We start from the raw sequence: 23,536 nt of genomic DNA, 5'->3' as shown, positions 1-23,536 counted from the left end.
AAGCAGAAAATAATCCCAGGTAGAGCTGTCACTTTGAAATAGCTCTGTGCACAGCAAGTCCTGGGCTGTCTGGGACTGCAGGAAGATACCTGGAGTCATCTCTGGTGATGGTCTGAGTGCCCACAGAAAGGGCTCCGAGTGCCACCTCTGGCACCAGTGCCATAGGTTAGCCATCACTGCTTTAGGGCATACCATTTGTCCCTCTTTTTCTCTCCCAATAGTTGGGAAGTATGCACTATGTACAATGCACTATCCATATTCTGGTTCTTCCGGCACTGTAACATTCTGTCTGGAGACTATGTACAATCTGCTCAGCTCCTCCCACTCTATCACAGGCTGCCAAAATATAGTGAAAAATTTTCATTGTGAGGGATCTCTATTAGAGGGATTCTGTCACCTGCTTTTAACTACCAACCCCCTCAGGTGGGGTATGAAATATCCTTTTTATTCACATTCCTCCTTTAATGTGAAAACTCACCCATCTCCAAAGTCATTCGCAAATCAACAAAGAACAGTCATATTTTGCCTGAGATTAGTCATTTTACGGGGGTCACTTTAGACACCACAATATTGAGGTATATAGTACCTAGAACCATTCTTATAGTGCTTGAAAAATCTGAGATACAGGCAGTTAAAGGCATAGGTAGGAATTGGATCTTTTTCTGCAGCTTGCATCCATATTTTTTAAGTGACTTTGTCTCCAGTTCTGTAGCTCACAGAACCATAAGCCTGATGGGATGAGAAAGATGAGAAATAAGTCATTTTTTTCATTAGTGGGGGTTTGCTCTTTTGTAATGATGTTGACATTTCATACTATGTGTTTGTGTTTTGTTAGTACAGCGTGATGTATGTTCTATTGCTGCTTTACTATTCATTTCATCACTTCTTTACTTCATTGTAATAACCGCTGCTGGCGATAAAGATAATGAGGCGAGGGTGGGGCGAGGGGACTACATACCCTTCTCTCTGCTCTGACATGTCTGATAATTTACCGATGCTTTTTGTTATTAAAGTAATGCATGTCGCCAATGACCAGACAACTCCACCGACAATAAGTGAAGGCTTATGTAAGCAATGCAGAGATGAAATAGTCTGCATACTGCGTGAGGGGAAAGGTCTAAAGGCCAGCTAACCCCAGAAGGTTACAGGTGAGGAGGAATTCCTTCACAGATCAGCAAACAAGCTGCAGCATTGATTACATAGTAAGCAGCTTCTTCTGCCAATATACACTTATAATATGCAACCGATACGTATATTTGCCTTGGCAGCAGCTGCCTGACACTGGTAGCCAGAGCATTACTGTTACCCATTACAATACTACTGTAACGTCCGAAACGGAGAAGTAAAATGCAGAAAGACCACCTCCTAGGGACAGGACAGTTTTTAAGTAATTTGCTGTACAGGATGAATCTCAAAAAATGCTCAATGCTTAATACATAAATAAAGCACCAGTCCAATGTATAGGTACAGTACTAGAACTGAGCCTTGTACAGAAACACAGCAACAGGAACAATTCCCTGTCGTACTGCACACTCCCTCAGTATATAGGTATCCAGCACACTGCACCCAGTATACAGGTATCCAGCACACTGCACCCCAAGAATATAAGTATTCAGCACACTGCACCCCAAGTATATAGGTATCCAGCACACTTCACCCCCAGTATATAGAGAGCCAGCACACTGCAGCCACCCCCCAGTATGTAGGTAGCCCCAGCACAATGCAGCCCCCCTCCAGAATACATAGAGTAACAGCATACTGCAGCCACCACCCCAGTATATATTTAGCCCCAGCACACTGCAGCCACCCCCTCAGTATATACATATGCAACACTCCTGCCAATGCAAAGGCAGGTTGGTAGTTGCGAATAGCGCCCTCTCCAGGTCAGGAGCTGTTAGAGTCATGTGGGGATGTGAGGATGTTTCTAGAACTGGGATATTGTGTAATTGCATCTATATCTTTTGCCTGGCAAGGCAACAGTTAATTGTGATATGTAATTATCCAATGGTGTTTCTTTTACGCAAGCTGAAAGGTGATTGGAGAGGTGCTACCACCTGACCAGTAAGTATATAAACCCCTGCTGGGTGGAAGCACATGGTCGTAGTGGTCTGTTGTTCAGTGAGAGCATAAGAGTCTACAGACAGAACCAGACCTTGAGGTCTGTCTGCCACAGCCAGGATCCTAATCCCAGGAGATTTTAGTGCCTCAGGCCTACTGCCTAGCAGCCAGGGCAAGTCCGGAGGCTTAAGCCCAGAACTGCAGCTCCACCATCCGGACTCCTTCTGCACCAGCCCAGCCTGCATCTACTATCAGACTGCGTGCACCTTTCCTGCGGACCAACTCTCCATGACTCTTCCAGCATAAAGTATCTGCTGTCACCAGTTTCTGGCCATTGCCTGCTGTTCAATAAAGCACTGTAAGTTCATTTACACAACGTTGCCTCCAACTGATCCCTGGAGACGGCTGCCTACCACCACCAGCTTCCCCATCCATCACCCAGGGACTCATCCTACGGATACTTGAGGGGTTACCCCAGGGAGAAACCACTACATCAGCCTCTCTCTCCATATTTCTTGGACACACCACCTGCTGGAGACCTGCCAGGCTGTAGGACAGCCCTCCGGTCCCCATACCCAGCACCATGACATCAGCGTGCCTAGGCCGCACTAGCTAGCCACTCAGATATTCTGGGCCCCAGCTGCCTCCAGGCCAACAAGAAAAGGCTAGGCCCCAGTGGGGGATGTTGCACATAGCCCCCCCCCCAGGATATAGGTAGCCCCAGCACACTACAGCCTCCTCCACCCCTGTATATCGGTAGCCCAAGCACAATGCAGCCCTCCAGTATATAGGTATACAAAGAGTATGGAGCAAGGGACACCAGAAGGTTAATACTTTTTTGTTTCGTTTTTCCTGGGGACAGTTTGCGGCTGTTTCTTCCACTGGGTTACGCCCAGGACCATCATCCACCACAGGGGTGGAAGAAACGGGCCTGTTTAGAGGTTCCATTGTATGGCTGTTTTTAATCCTAACCCTTTCCTTACTGAGTCCTTTTCCATTTTTGTGCTTCCTTTTTTTACTCCCCTCTTTCCACAAGCCATATATTTTTTGTTTCCTTTTACAGAGACATATGAGGGCTTATTATCTACAAAAAAATTGGTACTTTCTACTGGCACCATTTTATATTTTCTTCATCTACAGGTAAGCTGGAAAAATCAGTCAGTACGATCATAGAGATAATACATTTATATAAGTTTTATTATGTTTTAATACTAAATACTAAGAAACGTATGGACCGCCTGAACAGGAACTCAGCGTCCACACTTTTGGTCTGACGAAGGGGTTTCCCCGAAACGCGTAACCACTGGATTTTTATGTTTAATCAATAAATAGTGTGAATTCCGTTATATCTGGAGATCTCATTTCATTTTGGTTACAAGCGCACCCACTTGGCTCTCCCTCTTTTTTGCACTCCTGTATTATTTACGTTACGGTGCCGTTGGTTACCGGTTCTTTGGAGAGCGTAGGAGTAGCTGCAGTAACCTAGGTTTACAAGTAAGAAACCTTTTCCCTCTGAATGGATAACTTTACCGCTTACTAACAAGTGGTCACCAGGTGAGCACCCACCTTCTCACCTTAATCGGTACCGACCTATCCCTACGTTATTACGCGAGGCGCCGTCCTCTTCCGTTGTTGTTTTTGTTTTCTTTCTTCTCACAATATAAGTGAGGTTGGAAGACAGGGGGCCATAATATGAGGGGGAGGGAGGCCACAATATGAGGGAGGTGGAGGACAGTAGGCCTCAATATGAGGGGGCTTGTGGACAGGGAGCCACAATATGAGGGAGTCGGAGGAGTAAAGTAGACCACAATATGAGGGAGGAAGGAGGCCATTAAATAAGGGGGACGGAGGAGGGAGGCCACAATATGATGGCGGAGGGAGGTCACAATATGAGGTGGATGGAGGTCACTATTTGAGAGAGGAAGGAGGCCACAATATGAAGTAGAATGGAGGACAGGAGGCCATAACACGCAAGGAAAGGAAGGCAGGGTGCCATAAACGGAAGGAAAGTAAGTGTGGACCACAATATAAGGAGAGGAGAGGGGTAGGAGTAGAGGAAGTATTATACATAAGAAAAGGGCAGATAAATTAAAGTGGGGAACAAATGTACAAATATATGAGGATAAAGAGGGGTATTATATGTTGCTGAGTTGCATTATGAAGTATTATATGGATCCTTAGGGGGTTAGCCACAGGAGGGGCATTATACTATGTAGGGATCATTAAGGACAAAATGATAAAATGTTTGCGGGTGGGGGCAAAGGGTGGGACAATGGTCGTGGTTTAGAAAAAAGAGAGAATACTCTTGTCCCTCTTTCTCTAGCCCACCAGTTGGAAGGTAAGTTATACAATTTCCAATATACATTCTGTATCATTTCCTCACTTTTTTCTACATCTCCACTTGATTGTCATACAACAGGAAGCTTCATTGTTTACTTCCTGTAAATTAAAACCGGCCCACGGTCATGTGATGTCACATAAATGCCTCTATGCATCCACTAATGAAAATAGAGAATGTGCCAACACAAAAAAATGACCTCTCCATAGGTTACATTGCCTTTCGACAAAACATGCATCAGCTATCAATGGTAGTGAATGCGTCATTACACAGAGAAGGAGCTGGTGCACATAACTTACATCTAATGTGTATGGTGATCTTTAATACAATATATTAAAGATATTACCTTAGTTCTGATTTGATCTTTATTGTTCTCTGTTGACCTTGTACCCATATCTGTAGTCCTCCTCTCTTGGCTAAAGATAGAGCAGCCCTTTACATTAACTCCTACCTATAAAAGGAAATATTTAGATGGTTTATATGGTATCTATTAGGTTATTACGAACAAAACAGCTTAAAGGCGATGCCTGACTTTTAAAAAGTTGTACAAAATTGTAAAATATGTCTTCTCACCCCCCCCCAGTATATATGTAGCCCTGCACATTGCAGCCTTCCCCCCAGTATATAGGTAGCCAAGCACAATGCAGTCCCCCCATCTCTTCAGTATACAGGTATCTCCAGCATAATGTAGTTCCCCCCCTCCCCCAGTACACAGGGAGCCAGCACACTGCAGCCTCTCCACCCAGTATATAGGTAGCCCCAGTACAACACAGCCCTCCCCAGTATATAGGTATCTGGAGCACACTGCAGCCTCTCCCCCATGGTATATAAGTAGCCTGATCACACAGCAGCTTCTCCAACCCAGTATATAGGTAGCTCCAGCACAATGCAGCCATCCAATATATAGGTAGCCCCAGTACAATGCAGCATTCCCCCCCCAGTATATAGGTAGCCCCAGAACAATGCAGCCTCTCCGAATTAGTGGTGAATTCGGACATTCAAACACTATTTTCTGTTCACCACTGGGAGTATTTATTTTTATATTTTGATAGATCGGACATTTTGTGATGCGGTGATAACATGTTTATGATTTTACTTGTTACCTTTATAAACCATTGTTTTCTATTGGTTTTTAATACTGCAAGTTGGACCCATTCACTTAAAGGAGTTGTACTAAGGGTTGCGCTGGAGAGGAGGAGGAAGTGACCCCTCCTCCCTCCATAGGAAACAGTGGCCCATGGCCGCACACTTGCCAAAAGATCGAGCAGGCTTTATCTTTTCACGGAGTGCAGCACGGAACGGTGCCACACATGTGTGGCACCATACCGCCGCCAGGCCGCCATTGCCATCTATGGGGATGCAGCTGCATATACATCCCCAAAGACTGGTGTGTGAATGTACCCTAAGTTTGATCATTCACTATCCACAGCATAGGGACATGAGTGCACCAGCCATGAGGCGAGTTTAGCCTCTTGCCTCAGGCAGCACCACCTACAGCAAGATCAGCATAAAACTGATACTGCCCCTAAAAGCTAGTGGTCATGATTTTTTTCAAATCATGTGAAACTCCTTAAATCAACACATTTTGGTTGAAAAAATTATAATATACTTGTGCTACATCTTGAATGAAGTTTCACATAATGAGAGAAGTTCTGTTTCCGCTGACTACAAGTCTAGAGGTGCGTAGAGACATTTTACATACTTAGAATTCTGTAAAGGAAACTGCAGTTTGTAGTAATTGTCTAACTACAAATTTACTGAGGCCCAACAAAGCTTTATGGACAGATTTACACCTGGGAAATATTGTATCTGGAGGGTAAGAGCCATTTAAAGAATACGCTTCAGAAAAATGTGCTGCTCATCCAAACGATGGGTCTGGAGTACAGATACTATGGAAATTCCCTCTAGAAGTAAAATCTGTAGAGGAAAGTTACCAGTGGAAGCAAAATCTTAGCAGTGGGGGTGCATTTAGTCTTTGAGGCACCCCTTCCCTGAATCAGAAAGGAATTGGTAGGAATGGACTCTATGTTGCCCCCTATAGCCTGGGGCAAAATTATCAATGCCTCCATTGCCACCTCTTATTGATATACAGCATTTTCTAGATTATGAATACAATTATATTGAATGTCTTTTGGTTTAATTTTGTGCCATTTGTAATATAAGAAACATGAACGACACTGCTATAAAAGAAGCATATACATTAATTGATAAAAACTGTCAGTTTCAGCCTAAACAATCACTGTTTGGATCAACTTTACAATGGAATGGGGTAAGAAAGAATTCCATAATGTTAAAAATTGTTATCCTATTTGGACTAAAATTGTTTGTTCAAAAATTAACTTTGATTAAACGTGGATGTCACATCACAGACAAGCATCACCTATACACAGGATAAGGGTCATACATACATGACCTCCACTACATTTACTTCTATGGGGCTGCAGGGAAATCTACCCTGATGCTTCACTGAGATTATTTGACTTGGGGGGAGGGGTAGACCACCAAATCATCATTGGCATCCCCAGTGATGAGAGTGTTTAATTCATTTCATGACGGCTACATAGTGTACTGATCAGACATTGGTCATTTTTTAACATTAGTTCACCAATAATAATCATTGATAACCCCTATAACATATGATTGCACATGACCACCAGACCTTCAGTATAGAAGACAGCTTAAAGGAAACCTGACATGAGGAATCTATTATCAGAAGTAGATGTGATGGTAGATTCCTCCTGTCTGCATCTGCCCTAATCTGTAATTTAATAATCCTAGAACCTAACCGAACTTGTTAAAAACTTTATTTTAGTAATATGTAAATTAACTGCAGAGGCTTCTGGGGCGTGTAGTAGCCTGGCTGGGCACTAGGTGCTAAGGCTTCCTCATAGTAGGTTTCCTAGATAGTTTCCTCATAGATAGTTTCCTCATGGTAGGTTTCATTTACAAAAATCTACCATCAAAATCCATCATGATAAACCAGGGACACTTACTCATAGATCCAGGCACGGTGACTGTGCTAATCTTCTTGTATGTGTTATCCATGACTTCCCTTCTTCTAAAATCAACTTGTAAAATTATGCTTATGAGCCTGAAAGAGGTGTTTCCAGAGCCCCTCAGTGCTGCAGATTCACAGGCTGTTACAAAGAACAGAACATGTCTCACCAAATGCCCTGCTCTCTCCCTACTCCTTCTGCCAGTCTAATCTAGTAACAACGGGTTGAGGGACCTAATCTGCACATTGTAAAACCCTGTGAAGCTACAGCACTAAGGGACTCTGGAAACACCCACCAGAGCCCTTCTGTCCCTGGTTTATCATGCATGATTTTTATGGTAGATTTCCCCCCATGATTTCATATCCAATTTTAATATTTTTAAATGATTGGAAATTCCTTTTTTTCCCAAAAACATCACTACTCTTTCTAGTAATCACTCTACTTGCGTTGTATGTCCTCAGTGAGCATCCTTTATCTCTACAGCCCCCTACCTATATTATATATATAATATATTCCTATATTCCTAGGTGACAGTCAGTGATATGTTACAGATCCGCAGGTGGAGGATGCATCCAGGTCATTGGAGATAAAAGGTCAACCAGGAACAGGCTGTAGACAGAAGTAAAATCACTTACAGTAGACCATAGAGTCATAGGTCAAGACAGCAGCTGCCATTGAGCACACCAGTGGCAGATAAATCACTGATAGTATCACTATGCACTTACTGTAATCTGATTCATTCTGCTCATCTAATGGAATTACACATTGGGACACATTTATCAAAACTAGCGCAGACTGCAGTACTTACAGTGTGCTGTGTGCATCAAAACTGGCGCATGAATCTGGCACTTCTGCACTGCTCGGGAAGAGTGCAACATCTTTCTTTTGGTGCACCTTTAACATACAGGCACACATTTATCAGTTTGCCTGTAGAGGGTGCTAAGTGCGGCAGATTCATGAAATGTGTCACACGTTCTTCATGAATCTGGTGCCCCCTGCACTTAATTTTAATATTAACTATTACTAATTAAAGGAAACCTACCATTTGATTTGATGCATTATGAACCAAACATACCTTGAGAATACTGTAGCTACACTGACGCAGAAACATATCTCGTTTAACTCATGTGTTGAGTGGTTTTGCTGAAAAAACAATTATAAATTTCTGATAATTAAGCTTCGTGCTTCTGTGCCTGGCTCAGTGCTTTTTCTTTCACATTAGTTATTCACTGCTCTGGAGAATGATGTAATCACTGTTCTATCTGCCAGGGAGAATAATCAATTGCTGCACCATTCTCCAGCTGCTGTGTATGAGTGATCCAACTCAGTTTCATTAGTCCTGTCTTGGCTGTTCAAAAAGCTTGTGTGTAATGTTGTTCCAGCTTTCCCAAGGTCCTCAATTTTATGATTGTTTTTTCAACAAAACTGTTTAGAGCAGGGATTAAACAAGATTTGTTTCTGCATCAGTGTAGCTACAGCACTCTCAAGGTATGTACGGTCCATAATGCATGAAAACAAATGGTAGATTTTCTGTAATAAAAGTCATATTTAATCCATTGGACCTGGTAACCCCAAGTTGCGACATAGTATTGGGACCCATGAGGTCCACCAATGAATATCCCAATCTGGAGTTGACAACAGGCAAGGATTTTAGTTGCACTAGTTTAATATTTGTTTTAGGTTATTACTAACATACTTACATTTATGCAGATTGTTTTAAGTGCCACAGACACAGACAGTGCAAACAATAAGTTATTACTCATAAAGAGGTACAGATCTTGACTCAACAGAGGTACAAGGTTTTGCAGTTATTCTCAAGAGACAATCAGTTCTTTGACATAAGGAACAATGGAACAGTTGAATTTAAAAAAGGTCCCCCCGAGGGACAGTACATAAAGGGGCTGCTTCATCCACAGGATAGGAAATAACAATGTGATTGGGGACCCACACCATTCATGAATTTGGACCTAAGCAGTACAGGTCGAGTCTTGCTCCATTCAAAACTATGGAAATGTTGGCAGTGCCAACAGCAGAACAGGGAGGGAGAAGGGAGGGGGAGGAGCAGGGTATTACAGTCTGCAAAGCCAGAGCACAAAGGGGCTCTGGTAACACCTCAAGAGCCCTACTGGCTCATTAGCATAATTTTAAAAGTTGATTTTGGAAGGAAGGAGACAATGGGGGTCATTTACTAAGAGCCCGATTCACGTTTTCCCGACGTGTTACCCGAATATTTCCGATTTGCGCCAATTTCCCCTGAATTGCCCCGGGATTTTGGCGCACTTGATCGGATTGTGCCGCAGCGGCGCCGGCATGCACGCGACGGAAATCGGGGGGCGTGGCCGAACGAAAACCCGACGGTTTTGGAAAAACCGCCGCATTTTTAAAAAAAAATGTGTCGCGAAAATTGCACTTACCTTCACTCAGCCCGGCTCGGTGTATTCCAGTGCGTTACAAGCAGTATCAAACTGAACTTGAAATGTGAAATTAATGGGAATTAATAAATAGACTTATTTGATTTAGGTAAAAAAAAATTCAATGAATATAAACACTCTTTCAATTACTTTTTAAAAATGGATTTAAAAAAATTCTGTTCAACTTTGGAAATTATTTCAATAACATTTCAAATCAATTTTGAAAATGTAGTTGCATCGATAAGTATGGAAACATGAATGGTAGCTGGGGTCCAATATTCATGAAGGTTTGCCATAGAAAATACTCCTACTACTGCTTAATTAAAAGTGCTATAAAAGGTAGGAAAAGGAAATAAATAAATAAATAAATAAATATTGTCATCAGACCATTTACATTTAATTTAATTCATCTTCCATATATAAATGTTCCTTCAAATGGATGTTATTTAAAAAATTTATCTGTGTGAAGATAATTTCCCATATATGTGGCTATATTGTCCCTTAGAAACAAGATTGTTGTCCTTGGATACAACCTCCTCACAAAGAAACAATTAGTTTTTGTATATGAAGTATCTGGGAGTTACTGCATGTCCCACAGCCGCCCTGTGGTAATGAATGCTGAATCCAGGCGGAGGGCTCAGTAGCGCATGTCTGGCCACTGCTGCTAGAGTGCGGAGGTGGTCGTATCCAAGGACAGATATCTTGTTTGCTACATTTATAGTAGATTATCTTCACACTGGTATTTTAAAATAACATCTAATTGAAGAAATATATGTATATGGTAGATGAATAAAACTAAATGTCCAGATGGGAATAATCCACAGTGGATAACTGGCTTCTACCATGCTGCAGAAAGTCCACTAAACTATGGCAAATTGTCCAGCAAATGCTGTTAATGGTGGAACTTTTACTACTCTGCTGCAGAAAATATCTTCAACTCTGGCAATGTCTCTATCAAATGTATATTAATGGCCAGGATTTATGTTTCCACCATCATTCCAAAAACTATGATAAGGAGTTTCTTGGCTCGATATGATGCAAGTCAATCCTCTGCTAATGGGACAAATGATGCTACAGAACTGAAACAATACATACAGGCGGTCTCCTACTTAAGGACACCCGACTTACAGACAACCCATAGTTACAGACAGACCCATCTGACCTCTGGTGAAGCTCTCTGAATGCTTTACTATAGTCCTAGGCTGCAATGATCAGCTGTAAGGTGTCTGTAATGAAGCTTTATTGATAATCCTTGGTCCCATTACAGCAAAACATTTTTAAACTCCAATTGTCACTGGGGCCAATTTTTTTTTTGTCTGGATCTACAATTATAAAACATACAGTTTTGACTTACATACAAATTCAACTTAAGAACAAACCTCCGGACCCTATCTTGTACGTAACCCGGGGACTGCCTGTACATCACATACACAATATACATAAAACATAATAAAGTTCAGAAAACAAACACACGCATGTTGAAAAATAAGTATTCCCCTATGGAGCCATATATATACATCATATAGGGGGATATTTATCAGGACCGCCAGTGGCGCAGAGGCCCTGAAATAATCGCAAATGCTAGCTTATTGCTAGCTTTTGCGATTATTTGCCCCGATCCGCCACCTTCACACCAGTGGGGCGTGAAGGGGCGTGAAGGGGGGGCGCGGCCGGCCGAGAGGAGGGCGCGGCCGGACGGGAGTGGGCCGACGCGGGGCGTTACTGTTCCCTCTTGATGTATCGGGCTGCGAATTTGCAGCGGCGGCGCAGGAGCGCCAGCGTATGATAAATATCCCCCATAGTCTTATCCCCCACTATATGGCATTCTGATTTTTCCTGAAGTGTCTTTCTTTCTAAGGATCAAACATATTGCTGACTTACTCAATTTATTTACTATATTATTATATAATGGTCTGTATATTATTATGCACATAGTTTTAACATCTTACACCATGAATATGTGTAGAAATATATATATTTGAAGCTGTGTTGCACAATATACGAGGAATACTATACTGTATATGTGAATTCCTGCATAGCGACTATTTGATAGCGTTTTCAGGTGTGAACAGTCACGTAACTATTAGAAAGCTAGAATGAATCTGAAAATATAAGGGATGTATTTATTTCAATGTTTATTTTTCAGCTCCCTTAATATTTTATATACAAATTTCTTTCTTTTTTTATGTAAGGATTATAAGCATTGGGTTAAAATACAGAAGACATTCACTGTTTTTATAGCAAAAAGCTAATCCTATTGTCTGGCAATGTGAGGACACAGATTATGGTCACTGCTGCCTCCATATGGTACATAGTACTGTAATCTCTCTATAGTTGTTAAAATATAATGAAATAGTATGGTCAATCGTTTCCGTAGGTGAACAGTCTGAATATAATTATGCTATTCATCCGCCTCTATAATAAACCTAATATATCTTCACCGCACTGAATATATCAGAAATATCAGCAATAACCCTTCTTGTCCTATCACTTTTCTTCCATTGTTATTTTTCTTCTTTATTCTATGATCTTTAGTAACTTTAATAGGTAGCTCCTGCACATGGCCCCAGTAGGTAGCCCAGCAGACACTGCCTTGCCAGTAGATAGGTGGCCCAACACACACTGCTCCCCGGTAGATAGGTAGCCAAGCACCCCCCCCCCCACCCAGTAGAAAGGTAGCTGAGTGCACACTGCTGCCCCCAGTAGATAGGTAGCCCAGCACACAGTATGCACACCAGTATGTATGTAGCCCAGCACAAACTGCCACCCCAGTAGATGGGTAGCACAGAACACAATGCCCCCCAGTAGATAGGCAGACCAGCATACACTGCCCCCCAGTATGTAGGTAGCCCAGCACACACTGCATCCCAGTATGCAGGTAGCCCAGAAAACACTGCCTCCCCATTAGATAGATAGCCCAGCACACACTGCCCCCCCCCCCCCAGTGGATAGGTAGACCAACATACACTGCCCTTCAGAATGTAGGTAGCCCAGCACACACTGCCTCCCCAGTAGATAGGTAGCCCCGCACACACTCCCCCCAGTAGTTAACCCAGCACACACTGCCCCCCAGTAGATAGGTAGCTGAGCACACACTGATCCCCCCAAAGATATGCATCCCAGCACACACTGCCCCTCCAGTATGTAGGTAGCTTAATACACACTGTCCCCCAATAGGTAGGTAGCCCAGGACATTATAGCCCCCCAGTAGATAGGAAGCCCAGCATACACTGCCCCCAAGTATGTAGGTTGCCCCTGCACACACTGTCCCCAGTAGATAGGTAGCCCAGCAGAGAATTACCCCAGTAGTTAGGAAGGCCAGTACATACTGCCCCCCAGTATGTAGGTAGCCCAGCACACACTGTCTCCCCAGCTGATAGGTAGCCCAGCATAAATTGTGCCCCAGTATATAGGTGGCCTAGCTCCCACTGCCCACCCAGTAGATAGGTAGCCCGGCACGCACTGCACCCCAGTATGTAGGAAACCTAGCACACACTGCCCTTATTAGATAGGTAGCCATGTACACAATGCCCCCTGGTAGATAGGCAGCCCAGCACACACTGCCCCTCAGCAGATAGGTAGCCCAGCACACATTGCCTCCCCAGTTGATGGGTAGCCCAGTCCAAATTGTGTCCCAATACATAGGTAATCTAGCTAACACTGCCCCCTCCAGTAGATAGGTAGCCTGGCACACACTGCTCCCCAGTATGTAGGTAACCTAGAACACACTACCCCTCAGTAGATTGGTAGCCGAGTACACACTGCCCCCCCCCCCAGTAGATAGGTGGCCCAGCACTCACTGTCCCTTCCCAGCAGATAGGTAGCCCAGCACACACTGCCCCCCAGTTGATAGATAGACGAGCACACACTGCCCACTAGTATCTAGGTAGCCCAGCACACACCTTTCCCCAGCATGTAGGTAGCCCAGCACACACTGCCCCCAATAGATAGGTTGCCCGGCACAAACTGTATAAAATGGTAGGCAATCACCGTTGGAATCGCCTACATTCTGCTATTTCTACTTTAATATTGGACAACACCACATAAAAAGTTACACCAAATTTCCAACTTTACCGATTAGGTGAATAATTACATATATCCAGGAATAGTCCAAGCTGTCAGACCCATGTACGGGGTTCACCGAGCCGACAAACACACTAACCTATTTACATTCATAAGAACTGAAGAACATCTAGAATAATCTAATGCTATAAATTTACGTTATGTTTTATTATATAGGCACAGCCACAAGAGAGGATGAGAATTTGGCTGGTTGGAACTTGGAAGGACTTGCCATCATCATCATCGAGGCCACTGCTAAAGGAAAACAAAATCAGTTGTTGTTCTCTTTTGATGTGTATTATTTCATATAGATCCATATTAACCCAATAATCCTTGAAATGTATTAGACAAAGGCCCTCTCAAAGTTCAAAACCCAGAAGCCTAGTGGCAAGCAAACCTGAAGCTCACACTTCCAGAGGTGCATTCTTCAGTGACAGCTCCATTCTACAAAACTATTTTAGCCTGAAGGTTGTTAGTTGGGATAACGCACCTATCCTGACCACAGCTGGCTCTGGTATTACAGAACCGTGCTGCTAAATACATAGTGAAATATTTGAAGCATTGAAAACAGCTGCATTTTACGAGCAGTTTTAGTAGGAATACAAGGATCTGAAAGTCAAATGACAAGTGGAATTTTCTTCGGAAATCCATTAAAAAGTTTTAAGACAACACTTTAGGAGTTGAGATATATTTGCCTTTGCTGTATATGTGATGTGCTGGGGCAATTTATGGCGTATAGGAAAAAAGCCAGACACAAGTAAACAAACATAAAAGGAATAATAGCCTCAACAAACAAGTTATATATCGCTCCACAGAGGCAATAGAATAAAGGCTAAACGCTATAAACACTCTGCCTTCTGCAAATGGATGTCACGCTGAGACAGCGAGTTTCAGCATGTAAGACACTAGATGAATCACGGCAAGACTCAGTTTTATATTCTGGTTTGTGCTACAGCCGCGGAAGAAATAGGGATAACATATCATCAGATGTTTCATTCTGTGAGACAGCGTTCTCCGTTATGTAGAGTCACAAATCTCCTGCGGGGGTTCTCGGTTCATATTTTTTAAAGAAATTTTTGGAGTTTATATTTTGTGCAGTCTTCTGCCATGTAAACCTATGTAAAATGGTTCTAAAAAAATCCATTTATATGCTATTAGGAAATGATCAGTGAATAGATGTGAGTAGAGAGCATCTACACATAGGGGGGAATTCATTAAGACTGATGTCCCCTCGCTGGCACTCTGGCGCCCGTAACCACTAAGAGTCTCTGGACAGTTCTGCCAGTTTCATGCCAAAAAACGGGGTTATGTACAGGAGTAGACACTACTGTAAATTTTGGATTTAAGGTTGGGCCTGTGTGACACGCTGTGGTCACACGTGGTGTTAACGCATGAGTTTTCAAACGCATCACAACAGCTGAGAAATCACTGTCTACATGGAGTCTACACAGAGTTTAAAAAGCGCTTGTGTTAACACTACGGGGCACATTTACTTACCCGGTCTTGTCGCGATCTTGTCGCTGTCCGACGAGTATTGAAGTCCGACGCGATTCACTAAGATCATGCACCCAAAATCCTGCATGTGTTGCTTCCTCGCTCAGGTCCGCCAGAGTTCACCTTCTTCTTCCCGGTGTATGTAAGTGCATTGTCTTGCAACACAATTTGAATTTTAAATCCCGTGCTCAGTCCGAATCAGTCGGATCATCCGACGGCCACGCCCCCCGATTTGCGTCGCATGAAAGTCGGCGCCATTGCACCAAAATCCGATCGTGTGCGCCAAAAACCCCTGTTAAATGCGGCGCAAATAGTCGGGAAATACGGACCACGGACCTTAAGTAAATGTGCCCCTATGTGTGACCTCACCCTTAGAAGTAACCAATAAATTTCAATAAAATTTACATGCAAAAATTTATAAATAAAAAAAAGCAGCCCAAAGTATCAATGCCCAACAGGTTTACGTGCAAAATTTTTAACATTTTTTCAGCATGTGAAATCATTCCAATGTTAAAAGAGGGTCCATGATAAAAAAAAATCCTTCCTCTGCAACTGACATGGACAAGGTGCAGATTTGCGCATTAAAAAGTTGCAAAAGTAAGGAAAAAAAGTGATACATAAGTAAAAAGACGGAACATCTGAAAAATAAAGAAACATAAGGCATAAGGTGCACAACAAAGTGTACTTGAAAAAATCGACAGCAAAAGTCACAGGGAGAAGTTGCACAAACGACAAAAGTGAAAAAATGAAAGAAAAAAAATAGAAGAAATAAAGATACCTGTCCCCCTATTGGTCACCCCCAGAGTGTTTATTGCTCTGGAGGACCTGGCTTGGATGTCCTGTACATAAACAAACCCACGTATATAAACTAAAATCATGCAATACTTTCAAAATACATCGTGATAAACCAGGTGCACTTACTCATAGATCCAGACAGTGGCACGGTACTCTTCTTATGTTTGTTATCCATGGCCTCCTTCCTTCTAAAAATCTGCTTTTTAAATTATGCTAATGACGGGCTCCTGTGGGTGTTACCAGAGCACTCATTACTTTATTTCCTCCCTCTTCCTCCTGCAATCCGTGTCCTGCAATTCATTGTTGGATTGAAACGTTACACACTTTACATATTGGATTGCTTACATATCATAAATAAAAGATTTTCTTCTACTTTGTAAAAATGGAGTGCCAAATTTCTCTGCAAATAGGTTATATGGGATGCTACCCTATTCAACGCACCCGAGCTACTGTGGGAGTAACGTGTATTCCTCTTCTATGTGAATCTATGAGTTAGGCTCTTCTCCACCCCTGTGACTCATCGGGGATCATTTACCTCAGGATTTTTTCTTTTTTTTTCCCTCTTCTATTTACAACTTTTTTGGTACCTTTGTATATTTGAGTGTAAATTTGCAACTTTTCCACTCACCAGACAAAGTTAGCCGCGCAATAATTTTTTCAGTATTGCGTCTGATATATCTTTAAAATCCAGATGTGGTCATATGAAAAAGTCACAATTTTGCCGCAAATCGTCTTTAAAAAGTCGCAAATAAACTCCCAATCAGGCATGGTAAAATGCACTTTTGTGCATCTTTTTAATAAAAAGTCGCAAAAGAACTATAGACTCAGCTGATATATCTACCTCTAACATAAATCAAAGAAGTCCAAAACCCAGAATGGACACCCCCAATTGTCTAAAGATAAATGAGATAAATGACCCCCATTGAGTTCTTTGTATGGAGTTTTAACATAATTTTTACGCATGATGCTGAATCTCCCAAAACATAGAAGCACCAAAGCACCAAACTGCTCATAACCAGTGATGAGTGAACCCGTTAAAATTCTTTTTGGGTCCTGGTTTGATTACCCAACCTGGACCCCAACCAGTAACTAACGTGATCAGTGCTGGCAGAGTCACCAGCGACTACATGTAACTGGTTTCCTTTCACGACTCATATTCACTGTGATGTGAAGAATTACAGTATTTGCTCCTCTAAACCCCCATCCCCCATGGAGAAAAACACGAGAAGATATGGAACTTGCAAAATGATTCAAATCATTCACTGACCCAAGGGCCTGTGTGATGAATGGGATCAGCGTTATGACACTGAGAGGTCCTCAGTAAGGAATTACCAGCGTATCGCCATACATTCTGGGAAGTGACAGAACATATTGTAATAGTTACTTGTAATTATTCATTACTCACAGAGATGTCTAGCTGCAGCTTTTAGCTATTCAATGTGAAGGGTCTCCGCTAAGACAACAGTCATTAAAATGAGATGCAATAAAATATTATTAGTAGAAAACATTATTTATTTCCAGACTATAGGACCACACTGTCGCCCTGCACTATTCCTGCTTGGCACTGCCTCCCTTTACCCTCAACCAGTCCTGGAGCGATTTTCTTCAACCTCTTAAAATCTACTTCTCACATCTGGGATCCACATGTCCGTTCCTCCTCATACATCTTGTACCCCCATGTAGCCCCTCCTCCTCACACATCCTGCACACCCATGTATCCCCACCTCACACATCCTGCACCCCCATGTATCCCCTCCTCACACATCCTGCACCCCCATGTACACCCACCTCAGAGATGTCTGAGGTGGGGCGTTCCTGCTCGCATCTGCACACTCACCACAGCCACAAGTGGTCGCTGGATAATAGCTTAAATCCATGCCAGGCAGGCCTGGCGCCGGATGTGCGGGACCTTCATCATACTCATATACTCATACATTACCTCTGTAATGTGCCAAATTACGGCCAATTTAAGCCAGACTATCTAAAAGGCAACCTGATCACAGCTTCACCAGTGGCAATCTAAGATTTAACACCTGCGATCGGTGATAGCACCATTTACGGGTGGGTGTTTGCAGCAATATGCAGCAAACACATTGGGGCACATTTACTTACACAGTCCCTGCGCGATCCCCTATCCGGACTGTCTGACGAGGATGAACTCTGCCGCGATTCATGAAGATCGTGCCCCCGATCTCCTGCATGTGTCGCTTCCCCTCTCAGGCTCAGCCATTTCCATACATCCTTAAAAGCTCCATGACCTACATATATGTCAGGGAGCATTAAGAGGTTAAAAAGTTTATTTATCCTTTCAAGTGGTCTGGGGTATCTGGGAAAAGGAGTATTAAATGATTCCTTTCTGCTACACCCTATGGCCCCTTTCACTCTGTATGTGCGGGGACATATATTTGGCAACAAGTTTGTGTTCAGATATACGTCCTCATAGACGACTATGGCGCCAGATGGCAGTACGATCTGCACAAACGCGCAGCACCATACCGTACCATGCACGGGGAAAAGATAGAACATGCTCTATCATTCCCCATACATACATCTGCTTCACTATGGAGAGGGGAGGGGTGAGGAGCGCTACGGCCGGGTCGAACACACAGCAGTATGAAAGCAACATAAAAATGTTACAAAATCTATATAATACAATGATACTCTGTTTAAACATGTTTTGAATGAAGTCATAGAAAAACCCAACAAACAGAACATTCAAAAATCACAACTTTGCCAATTTCCCTTCAGTGGAAACCAATGAACTTTGATGAATTGGTGACTGGAGACTTTCCATACAGGTAATTTTTGGAATACTTCTGAACGCTGCTGTAGGCAATTCATGGTTTAAATGCTTTTGAAGAAAAGTTGTGTTACACCTTAAAACATGTAGACCCTCCTGAAACATGCATTTGCATAACTCCCCCCCCCCCCACTACATTTACCATATTCCAGCTTTTTCTGACAGGTATTGGAGTTGCCCAGCCCACACCTATAAGACTAAATGTAGAAGACCTAAGAGGTGCAGACCTAAGGTAGGAGGATTAGCATGAACATGGGGAAGACACCCTGTGGCTATTAACATCTGCAGCCCAGCTCTTCTCTACAGCCCCTCATCTACCTCACATCACTCATCACCCACAGGTAAAGCCTCTTATTTTACTTTGTATACTTATTATACCGTTGTATTGTCTTCTTCAGTATTCAGGTCAAATGGTTGATTTTGATGTAAAAGACAAGATTTTAGGGTATTTTAGACTTTAGTGCACTATTTTAAGCTAAAATACCTATAAATTAAAGGGGTCATCCATCTATTCCGTAAAATAGGTCGTTAATATTAGGTCTTACACTTCAGAACTACTTAGCTGCCTCCGGGCACTAGAGCCAGAAGCTCAGCTGTATTCTCTGTATTATGGCTCGTCCTGTTAACTTCAACTTAGTTCCCATTCAAATGAATAGAAATTGCAATACCAGAGTTGTCCACTATACAGACAATGGAGCATTTCTGGATCTGTTCTCTTTATCGATTCCAGTTGATCAAATGATGTCCTGAGTACGGCAGCATGGTGGCTTAGTGGTTAGCATTACAGCCTTGCAGTGCTGGGGCCCTGGGTTCAAGTCCCAGGGTCAACATCTGTAAAGAGTATGTTTTCTCCATGTTTGTGTGGGTTTCCTCTGGTTTCCTCCCACACTCCAAAAACATACTCTTAGATTGTGAGCCCCATTGGGCACAGGGACCAATTTGCCAAACTTTGTGCAGCGCTGCATAATCTGCTTGTGCTATATAAATTAACCCGTTAACGCTCAGCGTCCGATATATCGGACGCTGAGCTCAATGACTTAGCGCTCAGCGTCCGATATATCGGACGCTGAGCCCATGCCGGTTCAGCTCAAGATCTGAGCCGAACCGGCATCGGGAAACACGGGGTGCCGGCTGTGACTGATAGCCGGCACCCCAGTGTAACACCCGCGATCGGAGTTGACTCCGATCGCGGGTGCTTAACCCGTTAAATGCCGCGGTCAGCGCGACCGCGGCATCTAACATGCCTCTGGGGGGTCTTTCCCCCACGATCGGCCCCCCCGAACCGTTTTCGGGGGGCGCCGATCGTTGCTATAGCAACTCTGGGGTCCGATCTGGACCCCAGAGTTACCTGCAAGAATTGCCAGTAAGATCGCGTCTGTGACGTCATCTTACTGGCACAGTGCCAGCCTATGCAAGTGTATAGGCTGACACTGATAATACTCTGCAATACATGAGTACCATGTCCCATGGTATAAAAGTGAAAAAGTAAAAAAAAAATGTTATTCAATAAAAAAATAAAGTAATAAATCACTAAAAATGCCCAAAACCCCCAAAACATATAAAGAGACATATAACTAAAAAAAAAGTCTAAATCATAACACAAACCCCACATATATAGTATCACCGCGTCCGTAACAACCCGTAGAATAAAAGTAAATCATTATTGAACCCCCACGATAAACGCCGTAAAAAAAAACTGCTATAAACCTTCCAAAAATTATGATTTTTAGCTATTCAATCCCACAAAAAATGCTATAAAATGCGATCAAAAAACCATGTGTACTCCGACATGATACTGGTGCAAAGCACAACATGTCCCGCAAAAAATAAGCCATCAACCAGCTCTGTAGCCAAAAAAGTAACAATGTTATGCCACTTGGAAGACGGCAATACATAAATGATAGATTTTTCCCCACATTAGGGTTTTGTTTGACAAATTTAGTAAAACGTAAGAAAATATATTCATGTCTGGTATCCCCGTAATTGTATCAACCCATAGAATAAAGATAACAGGATTATTAGGATATACGGTGAACACCAAAAAAAAAAAGAGTAAAAAATCCAGTACAGAATTGATGCTTTTCTACTCCTGCCCTCAAAAAAAGTTCCTAAATTTTCAACAATAGGTGATACCAACCCCAAAATGGTAACAATGGAAAAAGCATCTCATCGCGCAAAAAAAATGGCATCACATGGCCCCAATAACGCAAAAGCGAAAATTTTATAGCCTTCAAAAGGGGCCAATGAGGAAACTAAAATCCTGGCAGCTGCAGGGCGCTCCTTCCCTTCTGCGTCTCGCTGTGCCCCCATAAAACAAGTAACGGCCACATGTGGGGGGTCTCTGTACTCAGGAGAAATTGCAGAACAAATTGTATGGTGGGTTTTCTCTTTTTATATTTTGGAAATGTGTAAATTTTAGTGCTAAATGAACGTATAAGGGAACAATTTGACCATTCTAAATTTCACCTCCATTTTGATTCAATTACTATGAAGATCTCAAGGGGTTAACAATCTTCGTAAAAGCGGTTTCTGATAGCTTGAGGGGTGCAGATTTGAAAATGGGTAGATTATATAGGGGGTTTTGATGCTAAATATGTAAAATTTCATTCAAAACTGTATTTATCCCCAAAATAGTCAATTCTGAAAATCCGGAAAAGCGATATTCTTTTTGTAAGCCGCGTGACGTCAAAATAAATTATCCAGACATATCAAAAATTATGAAAATGTAAAGTAGACAAATGGGAAATGTTATTCAGCAACTTATTTAGGTGGTAAATCGATCTGCCTGGAAACGCAATGATTTTGAATTTCGAAAATGGCAAATTTTTCTAAAAATTTATCATATTTTCTTTTTTTTTGTAAATAAACGCAAAACTTATCAGCCAAAATTTACCACTAAAATGAAGTACAACATGTGGGGAAAAAACAATCTCAGAATCGTTTTGATAAGTAACAGTGTTCAAAAGTTATAACCATATAAAGCGACGCAGGTCAGAATCCAAAAAATCGGGCTGAGCCTTAACCTGCAAAATGGCTGCGTCCTTAAGGGGTTAAGGAAAGATTATTATTATTTATTAGTGTCTGATATTGATCATTTATCAGTTAGCTGGAAAAACCTTTTAACATGAATTCTACAAATAAATTCATACAAAAATAACTATTACCTTGCATAAATTCTGCACAATGTAAAGGATACGTAATGTAATACGTAATATGTTATGTAACAAAACAATTTGTTCAATTGGAATAATATAAAAGTTACATGTCTGTGCTTAGATATTACTGATAAAAAGGAACATCTGTTAAGGCGCCCCCTGCTGTTCTTTTAATTCACTGTAAGACTGTCCACCTCATGTGTCTAGTGCCTTCTCCTTTTTAAAGGCCTTAACAATATCAGTAGTCACTCTGCCACCCAAAAGGGATTGAGCTACTGAGTTTGTTCGACCACCAAACGTGGACACATTAGGTGGGCATTCTGAAAAAAAATCAAAAGAACACCAGGGGGCGCTGCAACAAGCATTTCATACAATGATTTCAAATTTTAAAAATTCTAAATGAAGTCAAACGGGAAAATCCCAGAAATGTCTGTTGTGTGTGACCTCGAGCCCTGATAGATAATGGAGCTGAACATTTATGTTTATGAATAAATTTTATCTGAGTAGAGAAACCTGCCTTTTTTTAGCCCAAAATACCGCACTACCTTTGCTCAAGTCTAATATTACAGAATTTACTTACAACGGGTTTGGAGGTGCAATACCGGATGCAGCCTATGCACAAGATCAGTGCTGTTTATGAAAAAAAAATCTCATTCATCTCCTTTAAATGAATAGAAAAATGACAATGATAATGAATACTCTGAAATAAGTATTTTCTACCCCATAATCATCCTGTGTCTCATCCTCTTAAATCTCTCCTTATTACCATACTACAGTCTCCAACCCTCCCTAAATTACAAGTTATGGGACAATTCAAAGTCATACAGAGAGGGGCCTAATATTTATTGACTCTTGTTATTGACTCCTTAATAGTTATTTCAGCCTGAAATTAATTAATTATAATATTTTGATTATAGAAATGGAAATGGGAGTATTAAGGATGCAATAGTAAGGTCATTAGGATCTATCAGCATTCATTAAGATCTGTTAATTGATTTAGGATCTGTTATGATGACACTGTGAACAGGTCTTTAAACGCTTATAGGGGGTCAATATATGTGTAATATTGTATCTTATTGGATGATTGAGTTGTGTTTAGCTGAAATGTACTTATTAAATGTATATTATTAAGTGTATTATTATTTATATATTTATAAGAGTTAAAATTATCTTGAAAATGTAAGTGATGATGAATCAAGTTTGCTCATTTTAATGGATGTTGGATGTGTCCAAGGGAGTCTATAAGCAGTTTTGACCATACAATGAAGTAGACAGTGTTAGGTATTGGCCCTGCATATCTGTGTAACCAAACATTTGTGTCTGGTGTTAGCAGCAGCCGGATTACAAAACGCATTTACGTTCCAGGATTGTAGCTGGACTTGGTAAAATGACTTGCACTTGTGTATGAGCTCTCTTGACTGTACTGC

The 23,536-nt window shown here is 41.9% G+C and overlaps 1 protein-coding gene and 1 long non-coding RNA gene across 2 annotated transcripts in view; one reads left to right on the top strand and one right to left on the bottom strand.

The window, feature by feature from the left end:
- Nucleotides 1-23,536, bottom strand: part of LOC140075648 (uncharacterized) — a 33,384-nt gene that overhangs the window by 2,333 nt on the left and 7,515 nt on the right. The window contains exon 2 of the long non-coding RNA XR_011849454.1: nt 4,743-4,847. This is a non-coding gene — a long non-coding RNA (uncharacterized lncRNA). The remainder of the gene's footprint in view (nt 1-4,742; nt 4,848-23,536) is intronic.
- Nucleotides 19,140-23,536, top strand: part of COL28A1 (collagen type XXVIII alpha 1 chain) — a 43,015-nt gene continuing 38,618 nt past the window's right edge. Inside the window, exon 1 of the mRNA XM_072121783.1 lies at nt 19,140-19,295. The gene's annotated coding sequence lies outside the window, so the exon portion shown is untranslated. The remainder of the gene's footprint in view (nt 19,296-23,536) is intronic.

Source organism: Engystomops pustulosus, chromosome 8 (assembly GCF_040894005.1).
Source record: "Engystomops pustulosus chromosome 8, aEngPut4.maternal, whole genome shotgun sequence".
Lineage (NCBI taxonomy): Eukaryota > Metazoa > Chordata > Amphibia > Anura > Leptodactylidae > Engystomops > Engystomops pustulosus.
The sequence above is the reverse complement of the archived record's forward strand: the minus strand, read 5'-3'. Positions and strand labels throughout refer to the sequence as shown.